The following is a 16,660-nucleotide window of genomic DNA, read 5'->3' as shown; positions in this document are numbered from 1 at the left end:
CACACGGCTGGGGGCGCCGTGCCCAATTGCGAACATCCACCATCCCCCGGCCCAGTGGATTGTGTGTACGGCGTGCCGCGAGTAGCCTCACGCCACATTACCTGACCCCCACCCTTCCAAAAAACACATTAAAAAATCACATTGAAAGAACATACTGTATATACACTGAACAAAAATATACACGCAACAATTTTAGAAGATTTTACTGAGTTACTCTTCATATAAGGAAATCAGTCAATCAGCCCTAATCTATGGATTTCACATGATTGGGAATACAGATAAGCATCTGCTGGTCACAGATACCTTAAAAAAAAAGGAAGGGGCGTAGATCAGAAAACCAGTCAGTATCTGGTGTGACCACCATTTACCTAATGCAGCATGACATCGCCTTCACATAGAGTGGAATGTTGTCCCACTCCTCTTCAATGGCTGTGCGCAGTATCTGGATATTGGCAGGAACTGGAACACTCTGTCGTAGACATGGATCCAGAGAATCCAAAACATTTTCAATGGGTGACATGTTTGGTGAGTATGCAGGCCATGGAAGAACTGGGACATTTTCAGCTTCCAGGAATTGTGTACAGATCCTTACAGCATGGGGCCGTGCATTATCATGCTGAAACATKAGGTGATGGCACCGGATGAACGGCACGACAATGGGCCTCAAGATCTCGTCACGGTATCTCAGTGCGTTCAAATTGCCATCGATAAAAGGCAATTGTCTTTGTTGTCCGTAGCTCATGTCTGCTCATACCATAACCCCACCGCCACCCTGGGGCACTCTGTTCACAATGTTGACATCTGCAATCTGCCAGCTACAGCTGAAATCGGGATTCTTCCGTGAAGAGGACACTTCTCCAATGTGACAATGGCCATCGAAGATGAGCATTTGCCCACTGAAGTCGGTTACGATGCTGAACTACAGTCAGGGCAAGACCTTGGTGATGACGATGAGCATGCAACCTGTTTCTTCAGTTGTGCAAACCCACAGTTTCATCAGCTGCCGGGGTGGCTAGTCTCAGACGATCCCGCAGGTGTGAAGGTCCTGGGTTGGCGTGGCTACACATGGTCTGTGGTTCTGAGGCTGGTTGAACATACTGCCATATTCCCTAAAATGACATTGGAGGAGGCTTATGGTAGAGAAATGAACATTCAATTCTCTGGCAACAGCTCTGGTGGACATTCCAGCAGTCAGCATGCCAATTGTACACACAAAACTGGAGACATCTGTGGCATTGTGATGTGTGACAAAACTGCACATTTTATTGTCACAGGATATTGTCAGTACATTTATTTGTCACAGGATTATTATTACTTTTTCAAGCTACATCTGGTCTCTGATCCAGGGACCGACCAGGACCGACCCTACTTAGCTTCATGTTACTTGAATGAATGTGCCAGAACTTGTAACTGGAAAAAAGGCACCAAAAGAAAAGGCCAGGGTAACATAACCAAAGATTAGGAAAATTGCAGGAAAGATGGAGGCATTTTATTTAATTGCGTTATACATATACAGGGCAATCGGAAAGTATTCAGACCCCTTCCCTTTTTGTTACTTTACAGCCTTATTTAAAAATTTATTAAATTTTTTTTYYCCCACATCAATCAACACACAATACTCCAAACAGGTTTTTATAAATTTTTGCCAAAATATAACCCCCCCTTAGCAATACCTTATTTACATAAGTATTCAGAGCCTTTGCTATGAGACTCGAAATTGAGATCAGGTGCATCCTGTTTCCATTGATCATCTTTGAGATGTTTCTACAACTTGATTGGAGTCCACCTGTGGTAAATTCAATTGATTGGACATGATTTGGAAAGGCACACACCTGTCTATATAAGGTCAAACAGTTGACAGTGCATGTCAGAGGAAAAACCAAGCCATGAGGTCGAAGGAATTGTACGTAGAGCTCTGATACAGGATGGTGTCAAGGCACAGATCTGGGGAAGGGTACCAAAAAATGTCTGCATCATTGAAGGTCCCCAAGAACACAGTGGCCTACATCATTCTTAAATGGAAGAAGAACAACCAAGACTCTTACTAGAGCTGGCCGCCTGGCCAAACTGAACAATCTGGGGAGAAGGGCCTTGGTCAGGGAGGTAATCAAGAATGTGATGGTTACTCTGACAGAGCTCCAGAGTCTCTCTGTGGAGATGGGAGAACCTTCCAGAAGGACAACCATCTCTGCAGCACTCCACCAATCAGGCCTTTGTGGTAGAGTGGCCAGACGGAAGCCACTACTCAGCAGAAGGAACTGGGAGACTAGTCAGGATCGAGGGAAAGATGAACGGAGCAAAGTACAGAGAGATCCTTAATGAAAACCTGCCCCAGAGCACTCAGCACCTCAGACTGGAGTGAAGGTTCACCTTCCAACAATACAACGACCCTAAGCACACAGTAAAGACAACGCAGAAGGGGCTTCGGGACATGTCTCTGAATGTCCTTGAGTGGCCCAGAGCCCGGAATTGAACCCGATCAAACATCTCTGGAGAAACCTGAAAATAGATGTGCAGCGACACTCCCCATCCAACCGGACAGAGCTTGAGATGATCTGCAGAGAAGAAGTGGAGAAACTCCCCAAAAACAGATGTGCCAAGCTTGTAGCGTCATACCCAAGAACACTCGAGGCTGTAATTGCTGCCAAAGGTGCTTCAACAAAGTACTCAGTAAAGGGTCTGAACACTTATGTAAATGTCATATTTCAGTTTTTTATTTTTAATACATTTGCAAAAATGTCTAAAAGAATAAGGCTGTAACGTAACAAAATGTGGAAAAAGTCAAGGGGGTCTGAATACTGTCCGAATGCACTGTAATTGTCACGACTTCCGCTGAAGTTGGTCCCTCTCCTTGTTCGGGCGGCGTTCGGCGGTCGAAGTCACCGACCTTCTAGCCATCGCTGATCCACTTTTCATTTTCCATTGGTTTTGTCTCGTCTTCCATCACACCTGGTTCCAATTCCATCAATTACATGTTGTGTATTTAACCCTCTGTTCTCCCCCATGTCCTTGTCGGTAATTGTTTCTTGTAGTGCTTATGCACGGTATGATAGTATTTACCGGGTTTTGTTTGACCCATTTATTGTATTGTTCTGTTGACGGTGGTTTATGGATATTAAACGACACCGTTGTAAATCAGCTTTCGCTCTCCTGCGCCTGACTTCTCTGCCGCCAGTACGCACCTCACTACAGTAATAGCACTATGACTCTATTAAAAGGTGTTTAAAGTGGCAATCCTTAATTGAAACTTTAACAAAGCGCGCCTCCCACCACAGTGAAACTTTAACAAAGCGCGCCTCCCACCACAGTTTCGGTAAAAAACTGAGCGATGGGGTTACCATGTAAAATCAAAATTGCAGTTCCACATGAAAAACAATCACGTGAAAGTTTTTCACGTGTGATACCGCAAATGATATTTTCACATGTGAATATGCAATTCCACATATGAAAGTTTTCTTACAGGGGAGACGGTAGAAAAATGTATGGGTCTAAAATTACACATAGAATCCCTATTAATTCAAAATGATCTCTGTGGGCCTGGTCGTTTAACTTTTAAAATGTATTACCTGTTATTGTGGCATAAACACAACCAGTCCTGATGTTTTCATCTGATTGTCAAACAATCACTTTAAAGGGCTCAGTTACTGGGCTACCCATGTACGTTCATCCACTTGCAACATATTTACAGACTCCAAACACTGGTGAATGGAAAGAGACATCTCAGCCTTTTCAAATTGCCAGTGCTCATGCCTATGACATGTGGTAATGTAAAAAAAAGTGGTGTAATAGCCTACAGTTTTATTGACATTTTGTTTTAATTATTGCGATAGGCTCATGTTTTACCGTTTTTTTTACGTTGACCTGCAAATTAGATTTTTTCACGTGGTTGATTTTCACATTTTAACTTGAAATTCCACATGTGAAAATGGGATTTTCACGAATGTTTTTTACATGTGAAAATACAATTCCACATGTGAAAATCTTTCACATGTGAAACTGCAAGTGAAATGGGGGCGCACATGTGAAATTGCAAAGTCTTTTTTAATGTATGGACAGAACATCAAATCCTCTGCAGCAATTCCGCTAGCTGCTCCAAATACCAATCAGGGGCTGCTGGTTGCCTTGGCAACAGCACTCCTCTCCAAAATAGCAAGCAGCGGGCCTGCCAGTCTCGTTTTTCTGTCTCGCTTTCCTTTTTTTCCCTCTCTTCCGTTTTCTCCCATGCTCTTCTTTTCGAAGTCCAGTCCTCCTCTGCTCCTCTCCTCACCCAGGTGACTGGAATGGGATGCTGAGTGTGGCGTTGGTTAAGAGGCCCTCGCGGCCAGGGGATTAGGTTTAAGGGCCCGATAGACCACAGATTTTTATTCCGACGCTTATCATGCTCATCGAGGCCTGAGGCTGACTGATTTGAATTGACAGAATGAAAGCATGGGAATTTTGCTTCCATTGTTTTCCCAATATGCGGGCAGGCATGTGCACAGATAGGGGGCTTCCTGTGCACGAACACCTACCCATTTACACTCTCACTCGCCAAGAGCCCTTTTGGGTGTTGGTATAAAAAATAAAAAAATGTGTCTTTGATGTTCTGAACCCAGTGCCACCAAGTCGTCGTGATGTTGTCAAGTTCACCACCTCCCACCCCTACCCTATTCGTTGGTCTGCCCTGCCTGGTTGTGCCTTTTTCCAGTCTGCCCTGTAGGCTACAGAGATTGCACATGGCAGGTATCCAAACATGAATTGCTTGAGATATGTGACCGGTTGAGTGTGCGTAGCAAGCTACCTAGTTTAAATGTCAACAGTACTGCCACAGCAGCATAACATTTGATATCACCTGATTTAGGCTACATCATCATCATCAACATTCGGTTGGTTGGTTGATAGCCTACGCACAGCAACACTTCATAATTTATTTCATTATAGAATCATAGCGGCAGGAAGGGTGCTGGAGGAGATGATGAATTGATATTAATGTGCCAAAGTTATAGAATTACTGCTGTCTGTTAAATAAATGAAATAATTCAGAATAGCCTATTACACCATGAGTAGACCTATAATTTAGCCCCAGGGGATCAATATCTTATTTTAGCCTAGCTGTGGATTGTGTGTAGCTCAATAAAAAGTAATGGTCTAGAGTCGGGAACGCGCTGCTGACAAAACAGGCGTTTCGCTAAATGTTCAAATACAATCGCTGGGGGAAACACAGGTTGGAAAGCAAATGGCTCCTGCTAAAAAGAGAAGACTAATCTGTCTGCTGTAGAATACAACAAAAAAAAATTATCAGCTTACAAATAGGCCTAGAGAGCGAACATTGTTCTACAAAGTAAAAAACAACAACTAAGTAAAGMAAGTTAGCTGAGCATCATTGGGTAAGTCAGTGAAACTGGTGCTTTTTTAGGACTATAATTTCCTCATATTGTACAATGTGTCTCCACACACCTAGGCTATAGACTGATTCAAGACAAGGTCATTTTTATTGATTTCATATTCTCAGTTTGTCAAAGTAGTTTGTCATTTCGATCATTTGTGCGGTATTAAAAAAAGATTCTGCCAAAATCTCCAGACTCCAGTCATGTAAAATAATGTAGAATTGTATGAAATGCTTTTGAATTATTATTATTTTTTCCTGATGTGCTCCCGAGTGGCGCAGCGGTCTAAGGCACTGCATCTCAGTGCAAGAGGCGTCACTACAGTCTCTGGTTCGATTCCAGAATGTATCACATCCGGCCGTGATTGGGAGTCCCATAGGGCGGCGCACAATTGGCCCAGCGTCGTTCGGGTTTGGCCGGGCTGGGCCGTCATTGTAAATAAGAATCTGTTCTTAACTGACTTGCCTAGTTAAATAAAGGTTAAGTAAAAAAAAGTATATATATTTTTTTTCCCTTTATGTGCCTCTACTCTACGCCAAAATCTCCAGACTCCAGTCATGTAAAATGATGTAGAATTGCATGACATGCTTTTGAAAAAGGCAAACATTTTCCTGATGTGTGCAACCTTTATAAGTGCGTCTACTCTACTGCTCTATGGTCCTACGCAAATGCGATGATATCCATACAATGCTTTATTATAAAGGTGCATTTTTTTCATGTATTCCGGTAGGCTCTCTCAGAGCTCCCTCAGGCAGGTCACCCACCTCTCATGCTCACTTTTTGTTCCGGCACCTGCCGATTACAATTTAAGCACTGAACACAGGTAGTCTAGACTCTGGCAAATCAAATCAAATCAAAATGTATTCGTCACATGCGCCGAATACAACAGGTGTAGACCTTACAGTGAAATGTTTACTTACAAGCCCATAACCAACAATGTAGTTTAAAAAAAATACAGATAAGAATAAGAGATAAAAGTAACAAGTMATTAAAGAGCAGCTGCAAAATAACAACAGCGAGACTGTAAAAAGGGGGGTATTCACAGAGTGAATGTGCGGGGGCACCGGTAAGTTGAGGTAGTATGTACATGTAGGTAGAGTTATTAAAATGACTATGCATAGATGACAACAGAGAGTAGCAGTGGTGTAAGAGGGGGTGGGGGGGTGCACTGCAAATAGTCTGGATAGCCATTTGACAAGATGTTCAGGAGTCTTATGGCTTGGGGGTAGAAGCTGTTTAGAAGCCTCTTGGACCTAGACTAGGTGCTCCGGTACCGCTTGCCGTGTGGTAGCWGAGAGAACAGTCGATGAATAGGGTGGCTGGAGTCTTTGACCATTTTTAGGGCCTTCCTCTGAGACCGCCTGGTATAGAGGTCCTGGATGGCAGGAAGCTTGGCCACAGTGATGTACTGGGCCATTCGCACTACCCTCTGTAGTGCCTTGCGGTCGGAGGCCGAGCAGTTGCCATACCAGGCAGTGAAGCAACCAGTCAGGATGCTCTCGATGGTGCAGCTGAGCTGTGGAACCTTTTGAGGATCTGAGGGCCCACGCCAAATTTTTTCAGTCTCCTGGGGGGAATAGGTTTTGTCGTACCCACTTCACAGAGTCGTGCCTGGCCGTGTCTTGGTGTGCTTGGACCATGTTAGTTTGTTGGTGATRTGGACACCAAGGAAATTGAAGCTCTTAACCTGCTCCACTGCAGCTCCGTCGATGAGAACGGGGGCGTGCTCAGTCCACAATCATCCCCTTTGTCTTGTTCACGTTGAGGGAGAGATTGTTGGCCAGGTCTCTGACCTCCTCCCTATAGGCTGTCTCATCATTGTCGGTGATCTGGCCTACCACTGTCGTGTCATCTGCAAATTTAATGATGGTGCTGGAGTCGTGCCTGGCCGTGCAGTCATGAGTGAACAGGGAGTATAGAAGGAGACTAAGCACGCATCCGAGGGGCTCCTGTGTTGAGGATCAGCGTGGCGGATGTGTTGTTACCTACCGTTACCACCTGGGGGCAGCCCGTCGGGAAGTCCAGGATCCAGTAGCAGAGGGAGGTGTTTAGTCCCAGGTTCCTTAGCTTATTGATGAGCTTTGAGGGCACTATGGTGTTGAACGCTTAGCTGTAGTCAATGAATAGCATTCTCACATAGGTGTTCCTTTTGTCCAGGTGGGAAAGGGCAGTGTGGAGTGCAATAGAGATTGCATTATCTGTGGATCTGTTGGAGCGGTATGCAATTTGGAGTGGGTCTAGGGTTTCTGAGATATGATGGTGTTGATGTGAGCCATGACCAGCCTTTCAAAGCACTTCATGGCTACAGATGTGAGTGCTATGGGTCGGTAGTCATTTAAGCAGGTTACCTTAGTGTTATTGAGCACAGGGACTATGGTGGGCTGCTTAAAACATGTTGGTATTACAGACTCGGACAGGGAGAGGTTGACAATGTCAGTGAAGACACTTGCAAGTTGGTCAGCACATGCTCGCAGTACACGTCCTGGTAATCGGTCTGGCCCTGTGGCCTTGTGAATGTTGACCTGTTTAAAGGTCTTACTCACGTCGGCTGTGGATAGCCTGATAACACAGTCTTCCGGAACAGCTGGAGCTCTCATGCATGTGCAGTGTTATTTGCCTCAAAACGACCATAGAAGTAGTTTAGCTCGTCTGGTAGGCTCGTGTCACTGGGCAGCGCTCAGCTGTGCTTCCCTTTGTAGTCTGTAATGGTTTGTAAGCCCTGCCACATCTGACGAGTGTCAGAGCCGGTGTAGTACAATTTGATCTTAGTTCTGTATTGACGCTTGCCTGTTTGATGGTTTGTGGGATTTCTTATAAGCTTCCAGGTTAGAGTCCCGCTCCTTGAAAGCGGCAGTTCTAGCCTTTAGCTCAGTGCGGATGCTGCCTGTAATCCATGGCTTTTGGTTGGGGTATGTACGTACGGTCACTGTGGGSACGACGTCATCGATGCATTTATTGATGAAGCCAATCACTAATGTGGTGTACTCCTTAAAGCTACACTTGTTGTGAATCCAGCCAACGTGTCATATTTCAAAAAAGCTTTACGGCGAAAGCAAACGATGCTATTATCTGAGGATAGCAACCAAGCAAACAAACACAGACCATCATATATCAACCCTCCAGGCGCGACACAAAACGCAGAAATAAAGATATAATTCATGCCTTACCTTTGACGAGCTTCTTCTGTTGGCACTCCAATATGTCCCATAAACATCACAAATGGTCCTTTTGTTCGATTAATTCCGTCAATATATATCCAAAATGTCAGTTTATTTGGCGCGTTTGATCCAGAAAAACACCGGTTCCAACTCGCGCAACATGACTACAAAAGTTACCTGTAAGCTTTGTCCAAACATTTCAAACTACTTTTGTAATACAACTTTAGGTATTTCTTAACGTAAATAATCGATAAAATTGAAGACGGGATATACTGTGTTCAATAACGGAGGAAAACAAAGTGTAGCTAGCTTTCAGGTCATGCGCCTCTAACAAAGAGTACACTTCCCTCTACCCTCATTCTGAACAGTGTTACTTCTTCATTTCTCAAAGGAAAAACCTCAACCAATTTCTAAAGACTGTTGACATCCAGTGGAAGTGATAGGAACTGCAAGAAGGTCCCTTAGAAATCTGGATTCCCAATGAAATCTCATTGAAAAGAGAGTGAGAGTGTGGTCTACAGCTTATCATGAGATACTCTACCTCAGGCGAGCAATAGCTCGAGACTTCCTTAGATGTGCACCAGCTGTTGTTTACAAAAATACATAGACCGCCGCCCCTTGTCTTACCAGACGCCGCTGTTCTATCCTGCCCGTATATTGTATAACCAGCCAGCTGTACGTTGATATTGTCGTCGTTCAGCCACGACTCCGTGAAGCATAAGATGTTACAGTTTTTAATGTCCCATTGGTAGTTTAATCTTCTGCGTAACTCGTCTATTTTATACACCAAAGATTGCACGTTTGCTAGCAGAATGGAGGGAAGTGGGGGTTTATTCGATCGCCTACGAATTCTCAGAAGGYAGCCTGATCTTCGCCCCTCTTTCTCCGCCGCCTCTTCCGATCACAGGGATCGGAGCCTGCTCCCGAGGAAGCAGTATTTCCTTTACGTCGGGCTCGTCAGTCATGAAAGGAAAAAAATAATTCTGCTAGTCCGTGGTGAGTAAACGCAGTCCTGATCTAGAAGTTATTTTCGGTCATAAGAGACGGTAGCGGCAACATTATGTACAAAATAAGTAMAAAAATAAGTTACAAACAATGGAAATAAACTAACAAAAAACACAATTGGCTGGTGGCACGTAAAACGTCTGTCTTCTTCTCCGGTGCCATCTTACAACAAACCACCATTAAAAACAATCCGCACAAGCCACTAGCCAGCCAGCCAGCCTGCCATATACACTATATATACAAAAGTATGTGGACACCCTTCAAATTCATGGACTCTGCTATTTCAGCCACACCCGTTGCTGACAGCTGTAAAAAATCGAACACACAGCCATACAATCTCCATAGACAAACACTGGCAGTAAAATGGCCTTACCGAAGAGCTCAGTGACTTTCAACGTGGCACCGTCATCAGATGCCACCTTTCCAACAAGTCAGTTCATCAAATTTCTTCTCTGCTAGAGCTGCCCTGGTGAACTGTAAGGTCTCTTATTGTGAAGTGCAAACATCTAGGAGCAACAACGGCTCAGCTGTGAAGTGGTATGCCACACCAGCTCACAGAACGGGACCGCCATACAATGACTTTCTAGATCCTTCTGTGCTTCCAACTTTGTGGCAACAATTTGGGGAAGGCTCTTTCCTGTTTCAGCATGCCCCCGTGCAGAAAGTGAGTTCCATACAGAAATGCTTTGTCGAAATCGGTGTGGAAGAACTTGTCTGGCTTGCACAGAGCCCTGCTCTTAACCCCATCGAACACCTTTAGGATGAATAGCAACGCTGACTGCGAGCCAGGCCTAATCCCCCAACATCAGTGCCCAACCTCAATAATGCTCGCGGCTGAATGGAAGCAAGTCCCCGCAGCAATGTTCCAACATCTCGTGGTAAGCCTTCCCAGAAGAGTGAAGGCTTTTAAACCAGCAAAGGGGGGACCAACTTCATATTAATGCCCATGATTTTCGAATGAGATGTTCGACGAGCAGGTGTCCACATACTTTTGGTCATGTAGTGTATCATGMGTTAAAAGATTATGAATATTAGTTTGTGATTAGTGAGCGTGTTGTTACAGAAATAAATAGGGCTAAATAGGGGGGGGTCATTTTGAGCACCTGCCCCCTGAAAGATATGTGCATGGTCCTGTGTGCGTGAACTGGGCAACTGACTCATAGGCAGTCGGGTTTAGCTATGAGTTTTAAAGGAAAATGCGATACGCTTTCAGACAGAAGGGAATTGCTTTCATTTTGATCAACATAAGGGACATGTTGGTTGTGTTATACATAATAATTGCATTTAGGTTTTCTTTGGGATTCATTGAAACATGCACCACTTTGATAGCCTCATTCGAGATGCGTTTTTGCCATTTTGCCAACTCCTACGGTCATTGTCACGTCAAACAGTTAGTTGTGACAATGACCATAGGAGTTGGCAAGAGGGCACAAACAGATMTCGGACCAGGCTCCCACTTTGCGGCATTGCGTTATTTGAGCAACCATCGTTACTATATCATTTTAAATCACATTCCCGGTAACACCAGTTTAAAATGAAACATTATCGATAAATGTGTGTTGTAATAACGTTTTTTTGTGGGAAGTCTCTACTTCTATTTGATGAAAGTCTATTGGTAAAATGGTATAATGGTAATGGTATACCACCATAACAGATGCCTTTATGCTGTGTAGTGTCACGACTCCCACCGAAGGTGGCTCCTCTTCCTGTATGGGCGGCGCTCGGCGGTCGTCGTCACCGGTCTACTAGCTGCCACTGATCCCCTTTTCCTTTTCTGTTAGTTTTGTCTTATTGGTTACACCTGTTTCTTGTTTGGGTTTTGGTTAGGGCTATTTAAGCCGGTTTTGACCGCCTGCTTTTGTGCGGGCTTGTTCCTCTGTTAGTTTGTGGATATGCATTTGTTTCTTATTTTCTCCGGACTGTTTGGGTCCTGTTTTTGGGCCGGTCAGTTTTATGCRCCTGGTGTTTTTGGCATGACCGTTTTGTACCGGAATAAATACAATTGTCCTAACCCTCTGCTCTCTGCGCCTGACTCCAAACCCACTACTCCTAGAAGTCCTGACATGTAGGCCTACAGCTGGCAGTCAATGATAAATTATACAGTATAATACATAGACATTTTCCTACAATACAATAATAATCATGACGCATTGGACATTTCCATCATGCTATTCACAGATTGAAGTAGTACTTACAGTGACGGGGGACGCAAATGTTCTAATTCACCTTCCTTTTGGTACATTGTGTTTGTTTTAGTACTAAATGACCATAGTTGTTTATGACCTCTTTAGAGCATCCTCTCATACTAATGTTATTTTTGTTCAGTTTCATAATTAAACCCCAAAGTAAGCACAGAGGTAACGCTTTATACTAACGCCATGTAATAAAGCGTTCATAATGGATTAGAAATAGTTTATTCATCCTTAATCATTACTCTATTCATAATATGTTTAATATAGGTCCTTATAAACAATACACTAAGCATTAGTTAAGTCTTTTTGCATGGCCTTATTTAAAGTGTGGGCTATTTATACTTTAGAAATACTTCAGAAATGTTGAGTGACCAGTGTAATTTCGAAGAAAAAGATGAACATGCCATTGGCCGACATTTCAGCAATACCTGATGACCCTTAAGATCTGAAAATAGCCTAGAACATATCACTGTTAAATGGATAAGCACACAACACAGGATATTTAAGGGAAAATAAAACTGTTGGAAAACTGTTGCAAAGGCATGAAGAAGAGCTGCAATGTGAATGGATTGCTAATGATGTCAACCTCCCGAAAAACAAACTAATCATAAAACAGGGCCAATTTTTCTCTCGTGGATTTTTACTCCTTCATTATTGTTGATATCTGATTGAGGTAAAACTGTTTACTGTATGATTTGCAGGTAGAAATGTAATAACCTTTAAATGCTTCCAGTCTTTTAACCGCAGACCATTCCCACTGGGAACACAATGGTTGAATCAATGTTGTTTCCACATCAATGAAATTATGTTGAACTAATGTGGATGATGTTGAATTGACGTCTGGGCTTAGTGGGTTTTTCGGCCACTTTTGGCGGCACTTTTACTGGGCCTTTGAAGGTAGTGTCTCTTTAAAGTAATGAGATAGTTCAGTGAAATTATGTATTCAGATTCAGCATAGAAGTAACTCATCACACTATTACAACAGTGTGACTGTTTTGGAATAAAATGTGCAATATGTTTCAACATAATCTGTATAGTCTACCAATGGCATGTCAATCTTTTTGTAAGAAATTACACTGGTGACTCAAAAAATACATTTATAAAGTATTTATAACAGTATAAATAGCCCAAGATGTTGAAGAGGCCACGGAAAAAGGCTTAGCTAATGGTAAGTAAATGTACTCATAATAAACATCTTATGAATGGAGTAATGATTTATAAATGATGAATAAACTATTTACTAAATCATTGTAAATGTTTTATTACGTGGAGTTATTATAAAGTGCTACCCCTATTGGTCACTAAAACCTGTTTAAACCAGTTACATTGCTAGACATACCTTCTGCCTCATTCACTTTCACACCCCACAACATTCTCATCTTCTCTGACTCTCAATTTGGGTGCTTTTTTTCCCTGAGGCACTAATCTAATCACGAAGAGGCGGTTGCTGCGAGAACACAGCACTTGTCTTCACTGCCCTCTATGGTCTGATACCGTCAGCACMAATATCAATCAACCGCTTCGTGCCCTGTCGCAGGTCTGCTCTGAGAGAGGAAAACCTGAGTCAGAATCAGAGAACATGACTTGTTTAGCATCACACACCGTTTCTGACACAGGTACAGTTTTAGTCTTTCGTCAAACTTTAAAAAAAAACTAAACAACTTGCTTACGCCAACCGTGGATAGTGCTGAAGTTGCGGCTTAATCCTTTGGGTAAACTGGGTGCTCAGTTCGATGAAAATCCAAGTTGGGGCAAAATGTGCACTGCGTAACTATGTGTGTACAGGTGTTTTTGGAGATCCCTCTGGCAAGAATGCAGTATTTTTTATTTAGATTTGAACCGTGTCAAAGAATTCATTTTGACTATCGAAGCTCTGCATTCATGGAAAGTAACCTTGGCTTTGGCAAGTCCATTGCCCTTCTCTGACTCCTACACTAGCTAACTGGTGAATAACAGCCGAATTGATTGTTTAGAGCTGTGGCTATGAAGATGTGTATTGATTGTAGAAGTGTAATTTTGATTATCATAGCTCTTCATTCATGAAAAATAACCTTGGCTTTGGGYATGCATTTAATCATTTGCCCTTCTGACGCTTAGCTGTACTAGCTAGCTAATAACATTACTGGCATGGCCCCTTGTTTCTGGCATGGCTATGAAGATGTTGTTTATGGATTGTTGAAGTGTTATACTCGAGTCCTCTGCATGAAAATCCTTATCGGTTACACATGTAGTGAACATTACAATACAATCCTAATAAGTGTACATATTATTTCTGTAGGATTCCAGTTTTGAAGAGCCGCAGACCGTCCAGGGTCACAGGCAGGGCTGCAGAAAGAATTGGACAGGAAGGCCTTGAAAGGGCTGACCTACTGCAAGAAGAGAGGCTGGCCGAGATGAAGGTTAGTAAAAACAAATCTTTCACCCGTGGTATTGTTTACCTGTTTCACAACATTATAATCATATCACGCAACATTTGGCTGCATTCTGTAATTTCATGTAGCTTTTTGTCTCATAACTTCAGGCTCAATTGCAAGAGCTGTCCTTTGAAGAAAGGGGAGAGGCGCTTCCCATCTACCTGGAGTGATATTTGACATCATGTACCGGAGAGCTATCTCAGGGTCTCCGGACAACCTCGCTGGTCGACCTGCATGAATTGCGGCGCGACTCCTGCACCTTAGCACACACAACTGCTGCCATTTCGACACTGAAATATGAAACTTATTTATTACGTTTCCATCACAGGTTAAGACTTTCCACGACTACACTGTACTTTATTCATTGAGGAGACTCTCTCCACGCAGACACACTATTCATTTTTTGGTTGTGGCATTTTGTGGTTTGTTTGTTTTGACACCTCTCAACACCCCTCATAACCACCACATCTATGCACGCAACCACTCACTTACACTACTGAATACTGACGACACACACCATTGTTAATTGTATATAGTGTAACGACCCTGGGTTTATAAGCGCGGAAATGCTTTTGCGGCACAGTCGATAGCGCGCCGGACTTCGGGCTAGAAGGTCGAGGGTTCGAGACCTGCTTCCTGCTGTTTCATTACAATAGTTTACTTTAGTTAATACATATATTTTTGTTATTCCTATATCTCCGTGTTGTCTCACTCATTGTTATGGGCTACGAGCTGGTTTGTGACAAAACCGTCAAGAACCTCGATATCCAGGAAAAGAGAACAGAAATCMTTCGAAAACCATTCCAAAAGTACAATAACGATAACTATATGCTAGATAAAAAATGCACAATTATCAATTTCTCACACAAGTTTATTGCTGCCCACACAAACGTCCCTTATTTATATGTTTGGTCCCTTAACCCGGAAGCCAGCTGCACCAATGTGTTGGAGGAAACACCGTGCAACTGCCGACCGTGCGTGCGCCCGGCCCGCCACAGGAGTCGCTAGAGCGCGATGGGACAAGGACGTCCCGGCCACCTCATGGGTCACCCGGTCGCGGCTGGCCACGACACAGCCCAGGATCGAACCTGGCTCTGTAGTGACACCTCAAGCACTGCGAAGCAGTGCGTTAGACTGCTGTGCCACTCAGGAGGCGGGCCTACCTCTTTAACAACAATTCRGAGTATTCTGTAGGTTTGCACACTTCTCAGGGACCACCAAGTCTGACAACAGGGAAAGCGCCGGTCCTTCCCAGCTCAAAGGTTTGTTTACGGCATGCTGTGTTACGGGGCGACGTCTCCTCGAAGTTGTAGCAGCTCAGCCGTTGTTGGTGGTGGCACTTCAGGGAGTCTTGGTTCATCTGATCTCAGGACCATTCTCCTTGATAGCCCCAACTGAGCACTGCTCTCTGAAGTTCTGCGATATCAGTGTAGTACTTTGCAGTTTTCAATTGACTGAGCTCAATTGTAAACAACAAAAAATTACTCATGGAACTCTGAGGTCGTCCCATTGTTTACTATAAGGAAATATAGGTATGTCTGTCTATTTTGCCAAATATCTCGCAATGTGGAAATTTAGATTCTTTAAAATTGGACACCATTTTAATCATCTCCTCTTTCTAATTATGTAAGGCTGGGCAGTGTATCTCGTTGTCATCAAACGCTCGCCCCGAAATACCTTTTGCCCGTGGAACGCTGAGCTCCCCCCATTTTTTTCCTATGGAGAAGCATGCTGGTATATTTCGCCAAATATCTCGCAATATGTACATATGTTTAGATTTTTTTCAATTCGGACACCATTTTAATCATGAGAATCCCCTCTCTCAAACGCTAGACCAGAAATAGTCAGAAGTTACAATTTTTTTCATACTCTTTCATACCTTGTTATGCAGACTTGGCACCATCGAGGTGCGGATGTTAACTTTCTACACAAGTTGTTATTTTTCAGTTTCGTCCTAAGAACAGATTGTAGTGGTAAAATAAAAAGGGATACATTTTTTTGGTGCCATTTAGGCAAAATGGAATTCTAAGCATCACTCCARTCAAAACAACCTCTGCGAACGTTCCATTCCATTCATTTGCTATGGCGTCGCGCAAGTGTTCCAGCTTAGCCAACGTTCTTTTGCCATTTTCAGCCTCGGGTGAATTTTGACTCGTTCTATTGTCCAGCCTACCCTATTGTCCAGCCCGGGCTCTATCGCGTTCCCTTTTTGTTTGTCTGCTTTCCAAATTGCTCTGTTTCTTTTGCATAGATGGAGGAGTAGTTGCTGCGGGGTCAGGTCGTTTTGCCCTCACGTCTGCCATGTCTGTAGCAATTTCTGCTAAGTGTTGGCCTAGGTAGCTATCAAACCGCCTCCTCACTGACGGAAAATACATCACTCATTGTGCACGTCACAAAATCTGGATGGTAAAATCAGACCCGACTGGGAAAATGAATACCAGTGTATACAGCAGTTCTCAGGCAGGCTAGAGGCGCACTAGTGTTACTGTTGCATCACTAGCAAGTTGACCTCTAGCGAGTTATTG

At 43.5% G+C, this 16,660-nt stretch overlaps 1 protein-coding gene and 1 long non-coding RNA gene across 2 annotated transcripts in view; one reads left to right on the top strand and one right to left on the bottom strand.

Moving 5' to 3' along the window:
• LOC111960734 (solute carrier family 12 member 5-like) overlaps positions 1–16,660 on the bottom strand; it is a 313,247-nt gene that overhangs the window by 237,959 nt on the left and 58,628 nt on the right. The window lies entirely within an intron of this gene.
• On the top strand, positions 13,249–15,311 carry LOC111961728 (uncharacterized). The gene is made up of 3 exons (XR_002877030.2): positions 13,249–13,337; positions 14,000–14,120; positions 14,243–15,311. It is a non-coding gene; the product is annotated as an uncharacterized lncRNA (long non-coding RNA).

Source organism: Salvelinus sp. IW2-2015, linkage group LG1, assembly GCF_002910315.2.
Source record: "Salvelinus sp. IW2-2015 linkage group LG1, ASM291031v2, whole genome shotgun sequence".
Taxonomy (NCBI): Eukaryota; Metazoa; Chordata; class Actinopteri; order Salmoniformes; family Salmonidae; genus Salvelinus; species Salvelinus sp. IW2-2015.
Note: the sequence above shows the minus strand (reverse complement) of the source record. Positions and strands in the feature narration are given on the sequence as shown.